This window comes from Triticum urartu, chromosome 7A (genome assembly GCF_056163025.1).
Source record: "Triticum urartu cultivar PI428250 chromosome 7A, HENAU_Tu73, whole genome shotgun sequence".
Classification (NCBI taxonomy): Eukaryota; Viridiplantae; Streptophyta; class Magnoliopsida; order Poales; family Poaceae; genus Triticum; species Triticum urartu.
In genome coordinates, this window is record NC_141879.1 from 632,334,384 (window position 1) to 632,341,284 (window position 6,901).

Here is a 6,901-nt window from a genome sequence, read left to right on the forward strand (position 1 = left end):
TTTTGGGATAATCCAGCCCTGAATACAAACCCAGTCCGAAATAAAAGGGTGCACTATCACAATACACCTGGGTTAACTACCAAAAAGCAAAAGCCCTCTACGGGGCAAGGAACCGTACTGGAGGGATGGCTCAACGGACCCTACAAAATTCATAGTACAGTGGATGCGACACCAACGCACAGCCTTAGAGCATGCTGGACACTCCGGCAGGTGGCCAAAAGTGGTGAGGATCTACTCCTCCCAAAAACCACAGAGCACCACCCCGAGGACAACAATACGGTCTTAACGGTCTTTGAGACGTTCGCGTCAAATAATAGACGGAAGCGAACAGTCCGCAGCACGTCCGAAATCTACCACATAGCAGAAACAAATCCTTGGAGCGACATGGCTATAACCTTCAATGCCAGTGACGAACCTAAATTCCAAACAGCCCGAGTACAAGCCGCACTGGTCCTCAGTCCAATCGTGGACGGCTTTCGACTCACCAAGGTACTCATGGACGGCGGCAGCGGATTAAACCTCATTTATGAGGAAACTCTTCAAAAGATGGAAATAGACTAGAGCCGCATTAAGCAAAGCAGCACAACCTTTAGAGGAATCATCCCCAGTCGGGAAGCGCGCTGCGCTAGAAAAATCACACTAGACGTGGTATTCGGCACGCCGGATAATTACAGGTCCGAAGAAATAACATTCCAAGTGGCCCCGTTCAGCAGCGGATACCACGCTCTATTAGGGCGGGAGGCGTTTACAATCTTCCAAACCATACCCCATTATGGGTACATGAAGCTCAAAATGCCAGGGCCCAACGGAATCATCACTCTTGTTAGTGATCCGGACATAGCACTCCGCACCGAAAATAAGACAGCTTCACTGGCCCTTGAGGCGCTATTCGAAGCCCTAGCGGCCGAAGAACTAACTATGCTGCGCTCCACGGTGAACAGGGACGACGTGATACTCGATAAAAGATCCAAGTCCACCTCCTTTAAACCGGCGGACGAAATAGTCAAATTCCAAGTCCATCCAACGGACCCTACAAAAACAGCTTCCATCGGGGCACAATTAACCCCTGATGTCGATGCCGCACTGCGAGAATTCCTACGCGAGAACTGGGACATTTTTTCCTAGCACCCTTCAGACATGCCAGGAATCCCACACAGGCTGGCCGAACACAGCCTGAATATCCTGAAAGGATTCAAGACAGTCAAACAGGCTCTTTGACGTTTCTCCGAGCCTAAAAGACAAGCCATGGGAGAGGAGCTAGCCAAGCTATTGGAGGCCGGATTCATCAGAGACATAAAACATCCAGACTAGCTAGCAAACCTGGTGATGGTACCAAAGAAGGACAAATCCTGGCGCTTGTGTGTCAATTTTAAGGACCTCAATAAGGCCTGCCCAAAGGATCCCTTCCCCCTCCCCCGCATCGATCAAATCATCGATGCTACCGCAGGACACGATTCGTTGTGTTTCCTCGACGCATACTCTGTCTACCATCAAATCAAAATGGCAGAGCCATACCAAGCCGCAACGGCATTCATCACACCATACGGCCCATTCTGCTTCAACATAATGCCCTGCGGGCTAAAAAACGCGGGTGCAACATATCAGCGCATGATTCAGATATGCCTGGCAAACCAGATCGGAAAAACAGTGGAGGCATACGTGGATGACGTGGTCGTTAAAACCAAGCATGTCGAAACTCTAGTAGACGACTTGAGGCTCACATTCGACAACCTCCGAACATATGACATCAAGCTCAATCCAGAAAAATGCGTTTTCGGCGTACCAGCAGGAAAGCTCCTGGGATTCATTGTCTCCAGTAGAGGTATTGAAGCCAATCTGGCCAAAATTCGAGCGTTGTCACAGTTGGCTACCCCAACAGACCTCAAACAAACACAAATATTAACTGGATGCGTGGCGGCTCTAAGCCGCTTTATCTCCCGCCTGGGAGAAAAGGCACTACCCCTTTATCGCCTCCTCTGGCACACCGAACACTTCGAGTGGACGGACGCCGCCATGGCCGGACTCAACGAAATAAAGGCCATATTGGCAACAAACCCAGTCCTGGCCGCGCCAAACATTGGCGAACCAATGCTATTATACATTGCGAGAACTCATCAAGTAGTAAGCGCAGTGCTTGTCATTGAGCGAGAAGTGGACGGACACAAATTTCCCCTTCAAAAGCTGGTTTACTACGTGTCCACTGTCCTTACTCCATGCAAATCACGGTACCCGCATTATCAAAAGACAGCGTGCGCGGTATTCATGGCATCCTGGAAACTGCGACACTACTTTCAAGAGTGTTCGATAACGGTGGCCTCGGAAGTACCACTTAACGATATTATAAACAACCACGATGCGACGGGCCGGATTTCCAAATGGGCCATTGAGCTCCTCCCGTTCTACATAACTTACAAGCCACGGCGAGATATTAAATCGCAAGTTTTGGCTGACTTCGTCGCTGAATGGACGGAAGCCGAACTCCCCAAAGAGTACGACACATATTCAAACTGGATCATGCACTTCGACGGCTCCAAAATGTTGGCTAGTCTGGGGGCTGGCGTCGTTTTGACATCCCCAATAGGAGGCACCATTCAATACGTATTACAGATAATGTATACGGACTCCGACAACGCAGCCGAATATGGCCCTTCTACATGGTCTCCGGATGGCAGTATCCATTGGCATTCAACGCCTAGAGGTGCGCGGGGATTCAAACCTCGCGATATCCCAAATAAATGGAGACTTTGATGCCAAGGATCCAAAAATGGCCAATTATTGCAATGCCGTCCTAAAAATGTCAGCTCGGTTCGAAGGGCTCGAATTTCACCATGTGGCCCGGGAAAACAATCAGGCGGTGGATATCCTTGCCCGCATTGGCACCAAATGCGACGCGGCCCCTCCCAACATTTTTCTGGAAAGGCTTTTCAAGCCATCCGTATCATGGGAAGGGGACACCAGTAACAACAGTCCGGACCTGGGCAAAATACCCGATACCGAACTCTCTGACATAATCGGCGGCTCCGCCACCGAAATAACACAATCAGCCCACGAAATAATGGCCATTATTGCCCCGTGGACAAAACCATTCCTGGCCTACTTACCTAGACAGGAACTCCCGGAGGACCAAAATGAGGCACGCTGCATAGTGCGGCGATCAAAGGCCTACAGGGTCCACGAGGGAGAATTGTACAAAAAAAGAGCTACCAGAGTCCTTCAACGGTGCATCTCCGAAGAGGAAGGACGGAACCTTTTGGCAGAAATTCATGCCGGACTCGGCGGTCATCACGCCGCAGCCCGGGCTCTTGTGAGCAAGGCCTTCCATACATGATTCTATTGGCCAACAGCTCGGGCAGACGCACAGGACTTAGTCCAGCATTGCGCCGGTTGCCAGCTCTTTGCAAATCAAAGCCATATGCCACCCAACGCCCTCCGAACAATCCCCATTACATGGCGCTGTGCGGTCTGGGGGCTTGATATGGTTGGACCCCTTAAAGGTGGAACCCACAAGAAAAAATACTTATTGGTCATGGTGGATAGATTCACCAAATGGATAGAGGCCAAATCGGTTAAAACAGCCGAATTTGGACCGGTGATAGATTTCATATCCGGGGTTGTACATCGCTACGGCGTCCCCCACAGCATCATCACTAATAACGGCACGAACTTCATGGCCGGCGAGGTAAAACTCTAGTGCAGCAAAATGGGCATCAAGCTCGATTATGCTTCAGTCTACCACCCACAAACCAACGGTCAAGTAGAATGAGCAAATGGTCTTATAATGAGCGGCATTAAACCCAGACTAGTGCGCTCCTTAACAGAGTCTGACACGCACTGGGTAGAGGAGCTCGACTCCGTACTCTGGGGGCTGCGGACCACGCCGAATCATAGTACCGAATACACACCATTTTTCATGGTGTACGACTCAGAGGCAGTCTTGCCCTGTGACATAATTCATGACTCACCTCGAGTGTGCATGTACGAAGAAAGAGAAGCTGAGCTCGATCGGCAGGACAGTCTGGAAACCTTGGAGGAAGAGCGCAATGTAGCCAAAGCCGTTCCGCATTTTACCAGCAACAAGCTCGCAGATACCAAAGCAGAGAAGTACGAGCCAAAACTTATAACATTGGCGAACTAGTTCTCCGGCTGCCGGATAAGAAAAAGAACAAGCTAGAGCCCAAATGGGAAGGTCCCTTCATCATCGACCAAGTTCTGACCGGCGGAGCGTACCGACTGCGGGGTGCATCGACTAGTCGACTCGAGCCGAACCCATGGAACGCAGCCAGGCTCCGAAGATTCTATGCCTAGCACCGGAATTTATGTTAGTCCCCTTCCTTTGTCCATTTTCTGCATATGTGTCATCTGTCTTGTTTCCCTTTCTTTCTTTTATTCCTCTAGGCCTTCAAGGGTCACCTTGTGCCTCACTTGTACATAACAGATGTGCTAGCCGCACTCTCTACACCTGGGGGCTTCTTTCACAGAAGCTTAAATATTTACCTAGGCATCACACCCAACACATGCGTTATACTTCCGCATGTACCTTTTTTCACCATTATATGCATCGATATGACTTAAGTTTGGGCCAAGTTGGGTTGGCTGGCTCTTGTATTTATGCCCTACGTTCCCGTTAATTCGGCTAGGGCATAAGGGGAGCACCTCTGCGATTGTTACCGCCGGGTCAGCCGGACGTGTACCTCAGACTGTGTGAAGCCGAAAGCTAGCGTTCTGAAGAGAATATTCGGTCGGTGAACAAAAGATGACTTTTATTTATTATCCATATCTGCCCCCAGATGTTTTTTCTGCGCCTCTTGTCGCAGGCCGGACATGCACTTTAGGGCATGCCTACCCAGGGAAAGGAACCCTTAACGAAACTATTCTCTCTGGAAGATGTTTCTTACTACCAATGTAATATAACATAACTAGTTGGGCACTTGTCTGATAAAGCACTAATGACCCCTACGCCTGGTCTCCACGCATGCCCCGGTTCTTACATAACCGCGAGGGTATTCGGATACACTCTGGACTGTCGGGTCCCGAGGTTGAAGCGAAAAGGTCCTCCACGACAAATGATCTACAATCCAGCTAGAAGGCATCATACATGTCACTTTAAAATTACATAGTCAATTTGACTGGTTGAATTCCTCCTCAATGCCATCTAATAGGCTGTCTAGTCTACAGTCCTGTTGGGAATACTTTGCGGCCAATTCTACTTGGCCGTACACTAAATTCACAGGGATCTCCTTGCCGTCAGGCCCCACAGGCCGACTTCGGCCATGTGGTTCGGGTCAGTCTTCGTGTACCGTGTCTTCGCCATTGCCCAAGCCTCCCTGGTGCCCTGACGGCAGGCCGATATCTTCCATAATCGGAAACGCCGCCGTGCTCCCTTCAGCTTTTCTGCAAGCTCTCCAAGGCCTTCGGGCATGGAGACGGACGACCACAAGGCCTGAGCAATGCCTTGCATCACCTGCCGAACTCGTTCGTGACACTGTGCGAGCTCGGGAAGAAGATCACCCGTCGAACTAGGCATTTCCTCGGTAGGACGTCCTGTTAGCATACCTACATACATAACTCTGTTAGCCAGCTTCCTCGCCGAACTGTTTTTCAACGTTCGTTCAAGCACTTACTAAATATGCCGTGTTGAAGCCGCCGATTCTCCTTAACAGAGTCCGACAGTTGGGCACGAACATCTTTTAGTTCCACGCCCAGCTTGGTGTTGGCATCTTGAAGATCATTCTTCTCCTGCCTCACACTCGTTAGCACGCTCTCACCAGCCTTTAGCTGGCGTTTGAGCTGCTGCTTATCCGGATTCACTCCAGCGTCATCTGCAATTTTATCATCAGATGTGAATATAAAGCCACACTCTAATATGATACTTATCATTTGACAGATATGTTACCAGCGGGGGTCTCTTTGGGCTCCCCTGCGGCGGACAATACGGCCTGAAGTTGGGCTTTGCACTCTTCCAGCTCCTGGGACAGTTGAGTATTCTTTTCTATAAGAACCTACATAACAAATGATACTTAAATTAGTTATCCTAACTATTTCAAGTCTCAGGGGCTACTGATATATATAATCATCAAATTTTCTCACCCGTATGTCTTTTACATACTGCTCTGTGGCTCTGGCTAGACCATTTTGAGCGGCACGGAGGTGCGCATCTCCCGAGTTGAAGGCATCAAAAGCCTCTTGGGAGAAACAAGCGTCACGAAGAACAGTCCGGCGACGCCTATGGTTCATAGCACTTTCCACCTCGGAATGGGTGGCAGGCAGTCTATCTGTATCCTCTGTCGGAGGAGCACCCGGTGCACGCCTTGTACTCGTTCCCACCCCCGAGTCCGGCCTTGGAGCCTAGCTTGTGGAGGCACGGTTGGTAGCCTCTCCGGGTATAGTCCGGTGAGCGCTCTTTCTCCTGAAAAGAAGGCCTGGGCATTAATATGCCTCTGTAAATAATGTCTTGCAATAAAGACGGCACGCTATACCGCTGCGCCGGTGCCTCAATCCGGACTGCGGATCTTTTCAGCCTGCCTGGCCCAGCAGCCCCTTGTTGGCTAGTTGCCACAGGCTCGGCCTTCTGCCCCGAGGGCCTCCCCTGCAAAACACGGCTGTTATACGGCAATAAAAAAGAGCACAAGGACGGATCCCTTGTTATATGCTGGGACTTCGGTCTCAGTCACCTGTGAGGCTGGAACTAGCCCAGGGTAATCGGCTGTAATGGCCACCAAGGTATTGTCATTACTCCCTTGGTAAAATACCCCGTCGATCAGCTCCACAGATATGTCCGGATCCTCCTGGGAGGCCGGATCAAGGGATCGTCCAGGGTCCTCGGGCTATGGAGGAGGGCTGGTTATCTCCTTTACTTCCTGGCGCAGCTCCTGCGATGAAATCTCTAGAATGAATACTTAAA